This window comes from Schistocerca piceifrons, chromosome 1 (genome assembly GCF_021461385.2).
Source record: "Schistocerca piceifrons isolate TAMUIC-IGC-003096 chromosome 1, iqSchPice1.1, whole genome shotgun sequence".
In the NCBI taxonomy this organism is placed as follows: Eukaryota; Metazoa; Arthropoda; class Insecta; order Orthoptera; family Acrididae; genus Schistocerca; species Schistocerca piceifrons.
This window is the reverse complement of record NC_060138.1, coordinates 810,118,958-810,137,469: the sequence shown is the minus strand read 5'-3', so window position 1 is coordinate 810,137,469 and position 18,512 is coordinate 810,118,958. Positions and strand designations below refer to the sequence as shown.

General features: G+C 45.2%; 1 protein-coding gene across 1 annotated transcript in view; it reads left to right on the top strand.

Annotated features, from left to right (window-relative positions):
- Window positions 1–18,512, top strand: part of LOC124775332 (fibrillin-3-like) — a 198,434-nt gene that overhangs the window by 50,706 nt on the left and 129,216 nt on the right. The window lies entirely within an intron of this gene.

The window sequence follows — 18,512 nt, the reverse complement described above, 5'->3', positions numbered from 1 at the left end:
GAAAAATCCGCCTCGATTGCACAAACGACCTTGTGTTAATCTAGGTTTCAGCGTGGGTAACCACGCCTTCTTCAGAACAAATATAAAACAGCTTGCCTAAATCGGCATAGTCAAAGGCTAAAATCAACACCTACAGCGCAAAACACCCATAAAAAAAATTTACAAACTCATACTCCTCCTGAGGGTCATTGTGCCAAATGAGTTCGGTGGAGAGCCCGTGACCATCGTACGTTGGCTGGGGCGAGGCAGCACACACAGTGTTGAGATGAGTAATATTATTGACTTGGTACATATGTACCGTGTATTTGTAAAAATGTTTATGGGGTTTTGCCGCTGTAGTTGTTGACTTCAGCCTTAGACTATGCCTATTTAGGCAAGCTGTTTTATATTTGTTCTAAAGAAGGCGTGGTTACCCACGCAGAAACCTAGGTAAACACCAGATAGTTTGTGAAATCGAGGCGGATTTTTCATAATTATTTCGATACTTACGATTTCTGACGCACTGCAATGCTGAAAGTTCTTATCGAATGAAGGGTAGAGCCACGGGTCGTAACACATCTGAAATGTAACGTCAATGCGAACAAGAGGTGACTGAGACATGTTGTAAGTAGGCTGTTTAGGTTTTTTTATTGGTAACGCCACGTAGCGCTCTGTATGAAAATCACTGGCTGTGCTGTGTGCAGTATATGGCTGGTTTGCATTGTTGTTTGCTATTGTAGTGTTGGGCTGGATGTTAACAGCGCGTAGAGTTGCACAGTTGGAGGTGAACCGCTAGCAGTGGTGGATGTGGGGAGTGAGATGGCGGAGTTTTGAGAGCGGATGATCTGGACAGAGACAGTAAATTTGTAACGCTGGATGTCATGGACTGATATATATATATATTGACTTTTAAACAATATTAAGGTAAATACATTGTTTGTTCTCTATCAAAATCTTTCATTTGCCTATCAGTAGTTAGTGCCTTCAGTAGTTAGAATCTTTTATTTAGCTGTCACTATTGGCGCTCGCTGTATTGCAGTAGTTCGAGTAACGACGATTTTTGTGAGGTAAGAATTCATGAAAGTTATAGGTTATTGTTAGTCAGGGCCATTCTTTTGTAGGGATTACTGAAAGTCAGATTGCGTTGCGCTAAAAATATTGTGTGTAACTTTAGTGAATGTCTGAGTACGTTCAGATTTGCTCGGCTGCTCGAAAATCAAATAACATAAAATGTTTATGAGCACAGTAATTCATAAATTTTTCGAAGGGGACGTTACATAATGTAACCAATGGCACCCCATACCATCATGCCGGGTGATACGCCAGTATGGCGATGACGAATACACGATTCCAATGTGCGTTCACCGCGATGTCGCCAAACACTGATCCGACCATCATGATGCTCTAAACGGAACCTGGAGTCATCCGAAAAAATGACGTTTTGCCATTCGTGCACCCAGGTTCGTCGTTGAGTACACCATAGCTGGCGCTCCTGTCTGTGATGCAGCGTCAAGGGTAACCCCAGCCATGGTCTCCGAGCTGCTGGTCCATGCTGCTGCAAACGTCGTCGATCGAACTGTTCGTGCAGATGGTTGTTGTCTTGCAAACGTCCCCATCTGTTGACTCAGGGATCAAGATGTGGCTGCACGATCCATTACAGCCATGCGGATAAGCTGCCTGTCTTCTCGACTGCTAGTGATACGAGGCCGTAGGGATCCAGCACGGCGTTCCGTATTACCCTCCTGAACCCATCGATTCCATATTCTGCTAACAGTCATTGGATCTCGACCAACGCGACCAGCAATGTCGCGATACGTTAAACTGCAATCGCGATAGGGTACGATCCTACCTTTATCAAAGTCGGAAACGTGGTGGTACGCATTTGTCCTCCTTACACGAGGCATCACAACAATGTTTCACCAGGCAACGCCTGTCAAGTGCTGTTTGTGTATGAGTAATCGGTTGGAAACTTTCCTCATGTCAGCACGTTGTAGGTGTCGCCACCGGCGCCAACCTTGTGTGAATGCTCTGAAAAGCTAATCATTTACATTTCACAGAATCTTCTTCCTGTCGGTTAAATTTCACGTCTGTAGCACGTCATCTTCATGGTGTAGCAATTTTAATGGCCAGTAGTGTAATTTAGAGAGTTCTAAGTGGCCGTTGAAGTCTTCTATTGATATTAATGATCCTGAGGATGACGACGGATGACGAAGCAACTGGACAACCTGCAGAAGATCTACGATTTCTGCAGGGTCTGGCTGTGAATCCCAACTTAACTAAACGTAAAGTTTCTAGGATAAATGGGTGATGAGTACCAGCACCGTTCGATTACGCCATTAGAGACAAATCACAGATGATGGTATATACAGTAAAACACATTCTACGTAAAACAAAATGTCCGAGTGGGGCGTAAATCGGTAGAGGGGACGCACTTGTGTAGACAAACAAAAGAGTACATTTTCAGAAAATTCGATGATTTATTCAAGAGAAAGTGCTTCGCGAACTGGGCAAGACAATGACGCGTTGTTCCACCTCTGGTCCCTACGCAAGCTGTTATTCGGCTTGGCATTGATTGACAGAGTTGTTGAACGTCCTCCTGAGGGACATTGTGCCAAATTCTGTGCAATTGACGCGTTAGATCGTCAAAATCGGTAGTTTCTTGAAGGCATTGCCGATAATGTTCCGAATGTTCTCAGTTGGCGAGAGATCCCTTGACCTTGCTGGCCAAAGCAGGGTTTCGCAAGCACGAAAACAGGCTGTAGACACTCTCGCCGTGTGCGGGTAGGCATTATCTTGCTTAAATGTAAGCCGAGGATGGCCTGCCATAAGTGTCAACAAATTCGATTGCAGAATATCGTTGACGTACCGTTGTGCTCTAGGGATGCCATGGGTGACTTCGCTAGTTGTCGAGGCCCAATTCGAACTGAGACTCATCACTGAAGACAATTCTGCTCCAATCCCTGAGATTTGAGGCAGAAGAAATTCTATGAAATTAAATGGCGCCGCAGACCAGCATTCCCGGTTGTCGGGTATTAGGCTGGGCGACAGGCTGGTACACCACAGCTGTGTTGTGTGCCTCTAGACACGTGTCCGCTGGTCATCAGGGCTCAGTTCGAAGCGGATCTCATCACTGAAGATGTGCCTGCAGATGCCCCAGACAGCGTTTGGATACCAGCCTGACTCGATCAATCAGTCAGTGCCAAGCCGAATAACTGCTCGCATATGAGCCATAGATGAACCAACGCGTTGTTGACTTGCTCAATTTGTGAAACACTTGTTCTTGAAGAAACTATCCAGTTTTCCGAAAATGTAATCACTCGTTCGTGTGTACATGTACGTCCCACCTACCGATTCCCATACCATTCAGATAATTCATTCTTTGGTGGTGCACCGGTTTTTTTTTCATCTTGCGACGGGGCGGTAAATAAAGTGCGGTTGAAAAGTTGACAAGAATGTGCAAATGCTAATGTTAGTTAAAAATGTTAGTGCTATTTTTGGCTCTCACGTAGGTCTCAGGGCATGATTTTCACACTTGGAGCATTAGTACACTGCTCCACACACAAGCTTTAGTTATAGATTTTGAATTAATATTCATGAGAACAGTTTATGCTAGGGAACAGAAATTAGACGATTATTATAGCAAAATCAGTTTTTCACGACACAGTTCAATCACTATTTATTGGCATTGTCCTTTTCTTTCACACAATGAAATTAGCAATGGTGAGACGGTTTACAGTTTTACTCTAATAATAATTGGACTCCGAGCCCCCAATATCAGTAATGTAGGCTGCTATAAACGAAAATTACTCACTCAGTTCGAACAGAACCACAAGTCCTCTTTGTTCTAGCAGTTTTGGAGCGAAATCACAGATCGCCAGATGTTCACTTACGCCGATGTATACCTCGTAATTCGTACTCACACAAATAATAGTAGCACCTCCAGTTCACCAAACATTTGCATGCACACTTGCACTAATAAACAATACTCTTTGTCGAAATAAACCGGCGCGAAAAAAATCTTACTTAAACGACCACATGGGCCACTCAAAATTGGGGCCTGCTCGCCACCCACCGGCTACCCGACTGCTGAACGACTGACCCCTGGCCAAGATGGCCGCTCGCTTATATAGGCTCGGACGTCTACCCCCCTCCCCCCCCCCCCACCCCTGATTATGCAAGTACCAGTCGCACCACTTCAGGTTACAAATTTTGATACATATGTCCTTCGACAGAAATAAGTATGTTGTGTCTAGACAAGACAGCCTAGACACAATGAGAGGCAGCCGAAAGGCACGCGTTTAGGTCACGCAGGCAAGAGATAGGTCTGTAACAGGATACGTAATGAATGTTATAAAGAAAAGTACGTAGCTTCTGGAATACTTAACTTTAATCCATCCTTTGTATATCGCTCTTGACGATACAAGTTAGAATCTTTAGATACAAGCTATGTAAGGCTAATGGCGCCTTGCTAGGTCGTAGACATTAACTTAGCTGAAGGCTATTCTAACTATCTGCTCTGCAAATGAGCGAGGCTTCGTCAGTGTTGCATCGCTAGCTACGTCGTCCGTACAACTGGGGCGAGTGTTAGTACGTCTCTCTAAACCTGCCGTGTGGTGGCGCTCGGTCTGCTATCACTGAAAGTGGCGACACACGGGTCCGACATGTACTAATGGACCGCGGCTGATTTGAAGCTACCACCTAGCAAGTGTGGTGTCTGGCGGTGACACCACAAAGTACACCATCGGAACAGCGCTAAAAAGTCCATCTTATTCACTGTGTTACATTAACTTCTAGGATTATTCTACCGCCCGTGAATCAAGTTTTAGATTTTGCAACATTTCGCCACTTAGCGCAAATTTGTTTGTTTACATCTGTGCTTCAAAGTTTTAACATAGAACTGCACATAGGACCATTTTAGACGTAATCTATAGCAATCTATACATTGCGCTGCTCAAAATCTTCATATCTATAATAATTAATTAATTATGGATGACAAATGTTAACAATAATTTGCAAACCATGAAAACTATTGCAAAAAATACGTGTGATGCCACCCAAAATATTATATAGTGCCGTTCTTTACGTCATGAATTTCCTATTGAATTTTATAAACAATTTTCCATCAAACTTTGTTGATTGCTCTTTACGGGCTTAAGTATTTATGAATCATAACATATGACTACGGCACTCGATGCACTATGACGGAACGTTGTTAATGAGTGCTCGCTCATCCCTGTAAGTTGTTATTCACTATTTTTATTAATCTTTCAGTATTCGTGATATTAACCGATTTTGAGGTTACTATAAGTTTTGTGTCTTGTGACTTGAAATAAAGATCGATCTTTCAGAATATGCATATTGCTGACAATAATCCACTGCCGCCTCGCTCTTCGCCATAAGTTAGATAGTTTTCGCGTAATGCGCGAAAAACCAAACAATGCCCCAAGCTGCTGGCCACGTGGTCGCCCGGCGGCATATACCATCCAACAGACCGTTTCACATCACGCCCGGGCACGCCACGCGCTTCCGCGAATCGCCCACCATGACGCGCGCTCGCTCTCCACAAAGCAATCCTTGCATACTAGACCTATTCATCTAATAATGGGGGTTTGTACCGTCAAAATCTCAGAGTGCACCTAGGAGCAAACATATGGAGTGACCTGAAGTGGAGTAATTACATAAAACAGATAGTAAGGAAAGAAGATTGTTGAAAGTCATAGGAAGAATCTTAACTAAGTGTAATTCATCCACAAAAGGTTATCGTTCAAGTGATAACTGACTCTCGTTTAGCAATCTGGGACCTTTACAACCTAGGGTTGACTGAAGTGATACTGAAGATCTATCATAGGACGGCTCGTCTCTTTACGGGATCCACAAGTCGGTGCAAGTCCGTTATAGAGAAGTTCACCAAACTCCAGTGGCGGACGCAACAGGAGAGACAGACGTTGTGCAACACAAGGAGGTTTTGCGACTGGAATTCCAGAACAGTACGATTCGGGAAGAGGCAGACAGCATATTACTCCCTCCCACACGTGTCTCACAGAAGAGCCACGGTAGGGAGATTAGAGAAATAGAACTCCTACAGAGCTTTACCAACAAGCATTTTTCCCACGTGTCACTCGTGAATGGAACAGGAAATGGGAAGGCGGAAGATAGTTGTCCTAGAAAAGATATTTTTCTGTGTAGTGTCTTAAATACCACTGTTGCACTGGTATATTCTTACTTTAGACCAGTCATGGGCTACCTTTGGTGACCTGTATACCTGATCCCCATACTTACAGGGTGACAATTATTGAACTATATGAAAAAACCTTGACTGGAATACTCTCTTTCAAATTCTAAAGGTGGCAGGGGTAAAATGCAGGGAGCGAAAGGCTATTTACAATTTGTACAGAAACCAGATGGCAGTTATGAGTCGAGGGACATGAAAGGGAAGCAGTGGTTGGGAAGGGAGTAAGACAGGGTTGTAGTCTCTCCCCGATGTTGCTCAATCTGTATATTGAGCAAGCAGTAAAGGAAACAAAAGAAAAATTCGGAGTAGGTATTAAAATTCATGGAGAAGAAATAAAAACTTAGAGGTTCGCCGATGAAATTGTAATTATGTCAGAGACAGCAAAGGACTTGGAAGAGCAGTTGAGTGGAATGGACAGTGTCTTGAAAGGAGGATATAAAATGAACATCAACAAAAGCAAAACAAGGATAATGGAATGTAATCAAATTAAGTCGGGTGATGCTGAGGGAATTAGATTAGGAAATGAGGCACTTAAAGTAGTAAAGGAGTTTTGCTATTTGGGGAGCAAAATAACTGATGATGGTCGAAGTAGAGAGGATATAAAATGTAGGCTGGCAATGGCAAGGAAAGCGTTTCTGAAGAAGAGAAATTTGTTAACATCCAGTATTGATTTAAGTGTCAGGAAGTCATTTCTGAAAGTATTCGTATGGAGTGTAGCCATGTATGGAAGTTAAACATGGACGATAAATAGTTTTGACAAGAAGAGAATAGAAGCTTTCGGAATGTGGTGCTACAGAAGAATGCTGAAGATTAGATGGGTAGATCACATAACTAATGAGGAAGTATTGAATAGGATTGGGGAGAAGAGAAGTTTGTGGCACAACTTGACCAGAAGAAGGGACATGTTCTGAGGCATCAAGGGATCACCAATTTAGTATTGGAGGGCAGCGTGGAGGGTAAAAATCGTAGAGGGAGACCAAGAGATGAATACACTAAGCAGATTCAGAAGAATGTAGGTTGCAGTAGGTACTGGGAGATGAAAAAGCTTGCACAGGATAGAGTAGCATGGAAAGCTGCATCAAACCAGTCTCAGGACTGAAGACCACAACAACAACAACATGAAAAAACCGAAAATCAGTTACGCTCAGGCACGCTAATGTGACATTTTCACGTCCAAATGGCCGACAAAAACAAAGCTCGTGTGTATGCAGATGCTAATTCCCATCATGACCTACGGCCAACCATGCAGATTTGAACGTCGTAACACCGTTCAGAAGCTATGAAGACTTTATGTCATATAGTTCAATAATAGTTACCCTGTGTTTACGCTCATGGGCCGCATCAGCACCAGAGCTAAGCTTTCCCATGTGCCACTGCAGTAGAATTGTACCTCAAAATACGACTATTCAACAGAGCGTGACAATTATCATACGCAGAAATTAAAAAGAAAATTAAGAATACAGAACAGCAAACCGTTTCTCTCCCACGAATTTCCCCTGCGGGGCGGAGTGAAACCAGTCGTGGATCGGATCCGGAAAGGGGTCGCTGGTTGGCCATCCGTACTTTAGAGGAACGTCTGATGTCCTGTTCATAATCACTTTCTTGCTTCAGTGAAACTGCTGCTAATTTATTTCGACAAAGATTTCCGGTTTACTTCAACCTCAACAATCTGTAGCCAATAATGTATGTTTGTTCCAAACGCTCCTGAAAGAAAATGTTCAAATGTGTGTGAAATCTTATGGGATTTAACTGCTAAGGTCATCAGTCCCTAAGCTTACACACTACTTAAACTAAATTATCCTAAGGACAAACACACATACCCATGCCCGAGGGAGGACTCGAACCTCCGCCGGGACCAGCCGCACAGTCCATGACTGCTGCGCCCTAGACCGCTCGGCTAATCCCGTGCTCAAACGCCCCTCTTTCCTTTTTTATGTTTTGGCTCATACCTGAGTAGTCTTCACACTGAGGTGATAGAAGTAGTGGTATACATCCTGATATCAAGTTTGCCCTCCTTTTGTCCGGTGTAATGCAGTAACTAGACGTGGCACAAGTCAGTGATAGTCCATTCCATGGACATTGAGCCATGATATCTATGTATTCGACCATAATTGCGAAAGAGTTGCCGGTGTAGAATATTGTGCACGAACTGACCTCTTGGTTATGTCCGATGACGGGCGATCAGGATGGCCAAGTCATTCGCTGCAGTTGTCGAAAATGTTCTTTAAACCAGTCGCGAAAAGATGTGGCTCGGTGAAAAGGCGCATCGTTGTTTGGAAACATGAAGTCCAATAATGGCTGCAAATAGTCTCCAAGCAGCAGAACATAACCATTTCGAGTCAATAATCGGATCGTTTGGCCCAGAAGACCCAGTCCATTCCACGTAAACACAGCACACAGAGCCATTAACAGCTTGCACGGCGTCTTGTTGACAGCTTGGGTCTATGGCCTCGCAGGGTCTGCGCCACACTCGAACGCTACCATCAGCTCTTGCCGCCTGCGGGACTCGTCTGACCAGGCCATGGCTTTTCAGTCGTTGAGGATCCAGGCGATACGGCCACGGGCTCATGAGAGGCGCTGCAAGCGATGTCGTCTGTTAGCAAAGGCGCTCGTGTCCGTCGTCTTCTGCCGTAGCCCATTAGCAACAAATTTCGCAGCACTGTTCTAACAAATGCGTTCTTCGTACGTCCCACATTCATTGCTGCGGTTATTTCACTCATCGTTGCTTGGCTGTTAGCACTGTACGAAAACGCCGATCTTCTGGGTAGTTATGCGAAGGCCATCGGCCACTGTCCGTGGTCAGAGGAAATGGCTGAAATTTGGTATTCTCGAAATAGTGTTGAAATTCTAGAGCTAGGAACACTGAATTCCCTAACGATTTCCGAAATGTGATGTTCCAAGAGTCTAGTTCCAACTACTATTCCGTCTTCAGAGTGTGTTAATTCCTGTCGTGCAGCCACGATCACGCCGGATATCATTACACACGAATAATCTGAGTACAAATGACAGCACCGCCAATGCGCTGCCCTTTTATACCTTTCGTACGTGATACTACCGTCCTCTGTATATTACCATCTCCTGACTTTCGTCATCTCAGTGTACGGTGGTGATGATGATGATGTCCCATACTCCGTAACAGAGCGTAGGGGACGATGCGGGAAACCCGCGCCGCCGTACTAGGCAAGGTCCTAGTAGAGGTGGTTTACCATTGCCTTCTCTCGACCGTAATGGGTTCAAAATGGCTCTGAGCACTATGGGACTTAACTTCTCAGGTCATCAGTCCCCTAGAACTAAGAACTACTTAAACCTAACTAACCTAAGGACATCACACACATCTATGTCCGAGGCAGGATTCGAACCGTAATGGGGATGAATGATGATGATGAAGACGACTCAATAACACCCAGTCATCTCGAGTCAGGTGAAAATCTCTGACCCTGCTGGGAATCGAACCCAGGAAACCGTGCTCGGGAAGCGAGAACACTACCGCGAGATCACGAGTTGCAGACATTCTTGAGAAACTGATTCATATCTCATGTTCCTCCTATTTGTTCCACAGGTTTCATTACTTCATAAGTACTTGTCTAAAATACCTTTCACTCTCCCAACCTACCACTCTCACAAGTAATTTTATCTCTGCGCTCCTTATGTTGGTTTTATTTGTACTGTTAGTATCCATTATTCTTACTAGATAAAAGTTATACTGATAAAGGAATGAAAATGTAGATAGCAACTGGGGGCCTCCAGTTTGCTGATTACAAGATTTCTCTTGATTTTGTCACTTTGGCACGATTTGTTTTCCATTACTGTAACAAACAGAAACACAATCTATTGAATAAATCCTTTCTCAAAAGGACTGATATCAAGCTACACAAGAAATAGAAGATCGAAACCGACAACTGTGACTTAATAGCATGAATTATTCTGAAGGAGAACATCGAAACACGTAAACGACCAGAAATATTTACCCCTTTGCAAGCAAATGAACTGTCATCTTTGGACTGTGTACCAGCTATAAGTGGTTGAGATCACTATCAAATGATGCAAATCTAAAGTCCAAAGTCAAAGGTCGCTGTTTCAACATGTGACGTACTTCAGATGGGGCAAAACGATCACTAGGTGGAGAGTGAATTTGTCATTCTGTGCCGGCCGATGTGGCCGAGCGGTTCTAGGCGCTACAGTCTGGAGCCGCGCGACCGCTACGGTCGCAGGTTCGAGTCCTGCCTCGGGCATGGATGTGTGTGATGTCCTTAGGTTAGTTAGGTTTAAGTAAAGTTCTAGGGGGCTGATGACCACAGCAGTTAAGTCCCATAGTGCTCAGAGCCATTTGAACCATTTGTCATTCTGTGATCTTTCCTTTTGTGCAGGTCACATAGCTATCACAGTGATGGTTGATAGAACTGGATAGAAGAGGGTTGTACGGAACGCCAATTACCATGCGACACGTTTTGAAGAAACGGCTGCCATTTTCTGTGTTTAGCGTAAACAAACGGCAAAAAAAAACCTTCCTCAGTTACTCCATATGCCATATTTCAGCTGGGGAAAACACAATCTTATGTGGACTAAGAACATGAAGTGTTCTTCAAAGAACAATCAGTATCGTTACTTCCCAGTCCCACATGTTTTCCAGACATTCCATTCATGAAAACTGAGTCTCGTACTGTTGCCTCTTGGCGTCATTGTCACTGTTCTCCTGGAACAGCAGCTTTATCAATTTGCATTTGAACTACATGGAGGGACAGTTCACTGACGCATATCAAGGTCACATTTGATTCCATTCCACAACGTTTCACATCATATTGAGATACCATTGTCAAAAATTCAGGAGGCACCTGGTGGATGTTTGTTTCCACCACTTCTCTGTCAGTTGTCATCTGGTGGTGAACGTGTAAAATTTGTAATCGGCGCAATACAGTTATGTTTATGTTTGCACACAATACTTTTACATTGGACATACCGATGTGTAATAGTCTTCATGGTAGTGGGAAGTACATATGCTACATGAAGCGACTTGCAACCCTAATGGACAATGTGTTGTAAAAATTGGAAGCACACCTCTGTCAAAAACGGTCATGCAATAAGTTTCTTTTTGAGCACTCTTGACTTGTGAAATTATTTTCACTTATCGTACATTGCAGGTCGCCCCCAGACTGATAATGTAGGCAATACAGGGTGGTCCATTGATAGTGACCGGGCCAAATATCTCACGAAATAAGCATCAAACGAAAAAACTACTGAACCGCGGATTTACTTTCAAAATATTTTCTTAAAGAATTTACTTTATTTACTAACGATTCATCAAGAACATTAAAACATTTAATCACACTATGTGAGCGCGCAAGTAGTTGCCAGTGGGTAACTGATGAAAACAATTTTTTTTCAACAAATGGAAATTTATTCCTAAAAGCCCCCCCCCCTTCTTTTTAAACAGATCTAAAATTATAATGAGAAAGCACCCTGTAAATATCAAGTTACAATTTATTCCGAGGCAGAAATAACAAAAAAAAAATTTTTTTTGTTGACAGTATGAGCTCTTGGGCTGAGAACCTTGACGCTCCCTTTTAACATGGCCGTAGTCACGACCGCTCGCAACAACCTCTGAAAGACTACACTGGTGCAAATCTGCAACACACCAGATTACTGCCGGCCGCGGTGGTCTCGCGGTTCTAGGCGCGCAGTCCGGAACCGTGCGACTGCTACGGTCACAGGTTCAAATCCTGCCTCGGGCATGGATGTGTGTGATGTCCTTAGGTTAGTTAGGTTTAAGTAGTTCTAAGTTCTAGGGGACTGATGACCACAGCAGTTGAATCCCATAGTGCCCAGAGCCATTTGAACCATTTTGAACCAGATTACTTTAAACTAAAAATTTTAACAACTCACACAAACACATAAACTATGCACCCTGTAAGAGGGATGGAAATGGTACAAAACACTCACATTAAAAATTATTTGCCACAGAATGTGCAACTTGTTTTTAAAAGAATTCTTACGGCGGAAGGGTGGCAACTTTATGCAGTAAAACGACCATTTAAATAAAAACCCGTGAAATGCAGTCTTACGTAAAATGTACAAATATGCTCTACATTACACATACACCACCTCGCGAGATGATAGGCAAGATAAAAACATATTTCAGGAATTTGGCCTTCACACCTTAAGCAAAAAATTAGTTAACACCGAATCCGACAAACATGACAGAGGCAGCTATTAAGGTACAGCAGACCGACAGACAGACAATAATTGTTTAACAAATGCGGACGGGAGACAGACGAGCAAGTTGGGGACGAGAGACTGACCAAGAAAACAAGTAAAATTTAACAAGTAAAGGGAACAACATATCACGATCACTTAAGTTCTAATAAACTGCGATGTCTGGCGTAGACCTGGCGCAGCACCCCCAAAACGCTCTCCCGAACCGTCCGCTGCCAGCCGCTTCAACGGACGCAGGAAGGCGCGCCGATCTCCCGTCTCACGGCGTCGCAGCTCACACCGGCCAGACCGATGTCGTGGGTCGACTCCTGTTGCTCTCGTGTCGACCACGAAGCCACTCTCCTCATTATACGGCGCGGCCGACTGGACTGACATCTCACATGCGCCGACGCTCAAGACGGGCAAGTGATCTTGTGTTCTTGTGTCCGAGTGCGCGACCGACCAACAGATCGATCCAACCGCCAATGCCCATTGCCTGAACAAACTCGAGCATACTGGCGGCCTAACACATACTAGCACTCCGGAAGAAAGACAGACATTGACTGCCCCATACTGCCCCGCTGACCAACTGACTAGACTCGCCCCGACTCACCAACCGCCGAGACTGACAGACTGACTCTCTGGCGACTTTTTTTTTCCTCTATTGATTTTCAATTCCCCCCGAAGGAGGCGGGCTGGCAGCAGCTTAGTACGCTACAGCCTACAGACTTTCATTTTAAAAACGGAAGAAGAAAAGAAACAAGAAAAACAGGCGATAAAATGGTGACGTCAAGTGTAAAATGGCGGAAAAATGCGGAAAGTTAAAACAGATAGCAATAAGGGGGTGGCAACGTTAATAAAAGACACAGGAATCAGACAAGTACCGACTCACCAACCGCCGAGACTGACAGACTGACTCTCTGGCGACTTTTTTTTTCCTTTATTGATTTTCAATTCCCCCCGAAGGAGGCGGGCTGGCAGCAGCTTAGTACGCTACAGCCTACAGACTTTCATTTTAAAAACGGAAGAAGAAAAGAAACAAGAAAAACAGGCGATAAAATGGTGACGTCAAGTGTAAAATGGCGGAAAAATGCGGAAAGTTAAAACAGACAGCAATAAGGGGCTGGCAACGTTGATAAAAGACACAGGAATCAGACAAGTAACATAGTACACACACAATTAAAAAACACGGCGACGGTCTGGTTTCTGTTCGCAAGAGATAAAAGGCACACCCAGCGACAGTATGATGGCCGTTCGCAACACTTCCCAAAAAACACAACACGGAACACTCACTGTAAAACACGCTCTGGAGAACACTCACTGTAGTAGAACACTGCGCGAAAGTGGCGGCACAAGGATGACACTCACGAGCCAAAGGCAGAGGGGGGGGGGAACCTGGAGGAGGGGGAAGAACAAGGAGGGAGGAAGGAAAAAAACGAAAAAGAGGGGGGGACCAAGGAGGGAGAGGACTAATAAAGGGGGAGAAGGGCAGATGCGAGAGGAAATGAGAGGAGGCAGAGGAGGGAAATGTAAAAGGACTCGGGGGAGAGAAGGGGACAAAGAGAGGGGAGGTGGGGAAGAAAGAGGATGGAAGGGGGGGAGAGGGAGCCTGAGAAAAGAGAAAAGGACAGAGGAAAGGAGGGGATCAGAGTTGACAGGAGGGATAAATGGAGGGAGAGAGGGCATCATCCGGGAGGGGGAGTTGATGGAAGCCACCTTGGGAAAGAAGATGAAGGGTGTAGAGATGGAGGGTAGGGGGGAGACAACAGTGAAGACGTGGCAGGGGGCGGGGATGGGAGAGGAGAGGAGCAACCAGGGGGTGAGAGGGTTCTAGGCGGCGGGAGGTGTAGAGGATGCGGATATGTTCGAGAAATAGGAGCAGATGGGGGAAAGGAATGAGATCATAGAGGATCCGCGTGCGGGACGGGAGGCGTATACGGATGGCGACGCGGAGTGCATGACGCTCAAGGATCTGGAGGGACTTGTAGAATTTGGGGGGGGGGGGGGCAGATTTCGAGACAGGACTGGCATAACAGAGGATTGGACGGATTATGGATTTGTCGGTGTGGAGGATGGTAGATGGGTGCAACCCTCTCTGGCGACCTTATAGCACCCATTAAATGCAAGTGAACAGGCAACCTTTCCCCTTTTTTACCAGAGGGAGACACCATAGCTGCGATTGCCACAGCGGCGCCACCGCCAGAAACGGAGGGCGACTGCTTCACACAACGCGCTGCAGCGCGCTCTTCAAAACAGCAACTTTTAGCATGGCTCAGCTACAAAGAACGAAACTCCTCTAGCTTGAAGGCGGAAATCAGATGGCGCTATGGTTGGCCCGCTAGATGGCGCTGCCACAGGTCAAACGGAAATCAACTGCGTTTTTTAAAATATAGAAACCCCCATTTTTATTACATATTCGTGAAGTACGTAAAGAAATATGAATGTTTTAGTTGGACCATTTTTTTCGCTTTGTGATAGATGGCGCTGTAATACTCACAAACGTATAAGTATGTGGTATCACGTAACATTCCGCCAGTGCGGACGGTATTTGCTTCGTGATGCATTACCCGTGTTAAAATGGACCGTTTACCAATAGCGGAAAAGGTCGATATCGTGTTGATGTATGGTTGTTGTGATCGAAATGCCCAACGGGCATGTGCTATGTATGCTGCTCGGTATCCTGGATGACATCATCCAAGTGTCCGGACTGTTCGCCTTTTTACGGAAACAGGAAGTGTTCAGCTACGACCAGCAACCAGCCACAAATGATGATGCCCAAGTAGGTGTTTTAGCTGCTGTAGCGGCTGATCCGCACATCAGTAGCAGACAAATTGCGCGAGAATCGGGAATCTCAAAAACGTTGGTGTTGAGAATGGTACATCAACATCGATTGCACCCGTACCATATTTCTATGCACCAGGAATTCGATGGCGACGACTTTGAACGTCGTGTACAGTTCTGCCACTGGGCACAAGATAAATTACGGGACGATGAGAGATTTTTTGTACGCGTTCTATTTAGCGACGAAGCGTCATTTATCAACAGCGGTAACGTAAACCGGCATAATACGCACTGTTGGGCAACCGAAAATCCACGATGGCTGCGACAAGTGGAATATCAGCGACCTTGGCGGATTAATGCATGGTGCGGCATTGTGGAAGGAAGGATAATTTGCCCCCATTTTATCGCTGGCAGTCTAAATGGTGCAATGTATGCTGATTTCCTGCGCAATGTTCTACCGATATTACTACAAGATGTTTCACTGCATGACAGAATGGCGATGCACTTCCAACATGATGGATGTCCGGCACATAGATCGCGTGCGGTTGAAGCGGTATTGAATACGATGTTTCATGTCAGGTGGATTGGTCGTCGAAGCACCTTACCATGGCCCGCACGTTCACTGGATCTGAAGTCCCCGGGTTTCCTTCTATGGGGAAAGTTTGAAGGATATTTGCCATCGTGATCCACCGATAACGCCTGACAACGTGTGTCAGCGCATTGTCAATGCATGTACGAACATTACGGAAGGCGAACTACTCGTTGTTGAGAGGAATGTCGTTACACGTATTGCCAAATGGATTGAGGTTGACGGACATCATTTTGCGCATTTATTGCATTAATGTGGTGTTTACAGGTAATCACGCTGTAATAGCATGTGTTCTCAGAAATGATAAGTTCACAAAGGTACATGCATCACATTGGAACAACCGATATAAAATGTTCAAACGTACCTATGTTCTGTATTTTAATTTAAAAAAACCTACCTGTTACCAACTGTTCGTCTAAAATTGTGAGCCATTGTGACTATTACAGCGCCATCTATCACAGAGCGAAGAAAGTGGACCAACTAAAACATTCATATTTCTTTACGCACTACACGAATATGTAATTACAATTGGGGGTTCCTATTTAAAAAAACGCGGTTGATGTCCGTTTGACCTATGGCAGCGCCATCCGGCGGGCCAACCATAGCGGCATCTGGTTTCCCCCTTCAAGCTAGACAAGTTTCGTTCTTTGTAGTTTTTTCGTTTGACACTTATTTCGTGAGATATTTGGCCCGGTCACGATCAATGGACCACCCTGTATACATTGCCAGAAAAAAAGTAGTGCACCCTTTCAGGGATTTCCAATTCACACAAGACTTATTGCTGCATCAGTGAATATGGAGCACATGAAATGCTTACATTTACAGGTCAACAGCACAAGCAGTTCTGAAACTCCAGGTGTCGACTCCTGCTGAAACACTCATATAGTACGTCACTGCCCTGTTGCAAGAACTTCGAAATAGTGAATCTAACAACATTCTACGTGTACAGAGCGCTGGTTAGCGTCGCCTCCAGAAACACCAAAGGTGAACGATACTTATAGCTTATCTCACCACAGACCATGAGGTCTGGAGTGGAACCAGTGGGCATTGGATCGATGCATTCTGCGAGACAGCCCTCGTCAGGTCTACGTCGCACGCGCAAACGACCATCACTTGCGTACAGGCAGAATTTGCTGTCATCTCTGAAGACCACAGCTCGCCGTTCCATCTTGCAAGTGATCCTCTGGCGGCACGAGTCGTGCGGTGCATGTCGATGCTCTGGTGTGAGTGGAAGACGGCCTAGAGGTGTGTTTGTCTGTAGACCCATTGCTAATAACTGGTTCGCTACAGTTCGCTTTGACACGTCTGGGCTGACAAGTTCTTTTATATTTTATGTGATGGGTGTACGATCTGTCACTGCTCCTCCTACAAGACGACGAACCTGGCGGGCACCTATGCTGCGTGGACGTCGAGAACCTCGTCTACAGGTGTAAGAATGTTTGCGTGAGCACTCACACCAGCACCGTTGCACAACTGACGTATTACGTCCAACTTCAGTGGCAAATCTCCGAAAGGACCATCCCGCCACTCGGAAGGCCACGAATTGAACCCTTTCAAACTTGCTCAGATGGCTGAAGGAAGCACGAGTGCGTCTCCGTAGCACAGTTACCTACTTGCTTGACACGTCTGCACCGTGCTGAGCCTTCTGTCTGTGAACGTATCCTACTGAAAGGTATACAGAGTAGGTAGGTAAGCCACTACGCTATTCGTTGGCGGACGACGCTGAAACCATTATCAGTATCTCTGTCATCCTCCGCGTTCCATATGTCGTCATCGGATCAGAATCAAAGTCATCTGTATGAGTGTACTAATTTTTTTCCGGCAGTGTATAATAAGGAACACTGTAGACCTATATATAAAATAGAGAAAATGTATTTCAAAAGATATTTTGTCTTCGGAATTTCCGCTCTTGATGAGCATGTCGTCCTTTTACTCTGGCTTATAGTCTGGCAATAAATAAATAAATGTAATCTCAATTGTGCAGCTTTCGTCAGTACGTAAAAGAATGATATATTTACAATATTTGAAAATTATTAGGACTGGGTGTGTAGCAGGAGCGTTAGGACTTTTTCACTCCTATCATACTCTGACACGGCCGTAAGCCAAGAAACATTATGCGCTGTTGATAGTGACGGAGAAGTCGAAATTAGTATAGCCAATAAATAAAATTTGTGTAAGCATCGAATGAATTAATCCTTATACTCAAGGACGATGTTCACCCGCCAGGGTAGCTGAGAGCGCTAACGCGCTGCTCCCTGGACCCGGGTACGAGCGGCGGCCCCGGATGGAGTCCGCCCGACTGGCGGTTTAACGACTAGGGCCGGTGTGCCGGCCAGCATGGATGTTGTTTTTAGGCGATTTTCCACATCCCGCTAGGTGAATACCGGGCTGATCCCCACGTTCCGCCTCAGTTACACGCGTTGCAGACGTTTGACCCACGTCCGCACTCTTTCACGATTTACACTAGACGCAGACAGTTGGAGTTCACTGATTCCGTCTTGGGAGGTACGGGGTGGCGGCAGAAGGAGCATCTGGCCATCCCTAAGACCTAACATTGCCAAGTCCGTTGTAATCACGCCGACCCTGCGATTGCTGCGGGACTATGGCGTAAGCGAAGGAAGAAAGAAGAAGACTCAAGGATGATGTTTCGATCGCACGAAGCCTATCACCTACTTTATTATTCCTCAACTTTGGCATCGTACACGTTAGGTACCACCTCCATGGCAACACTGAACACTGCTC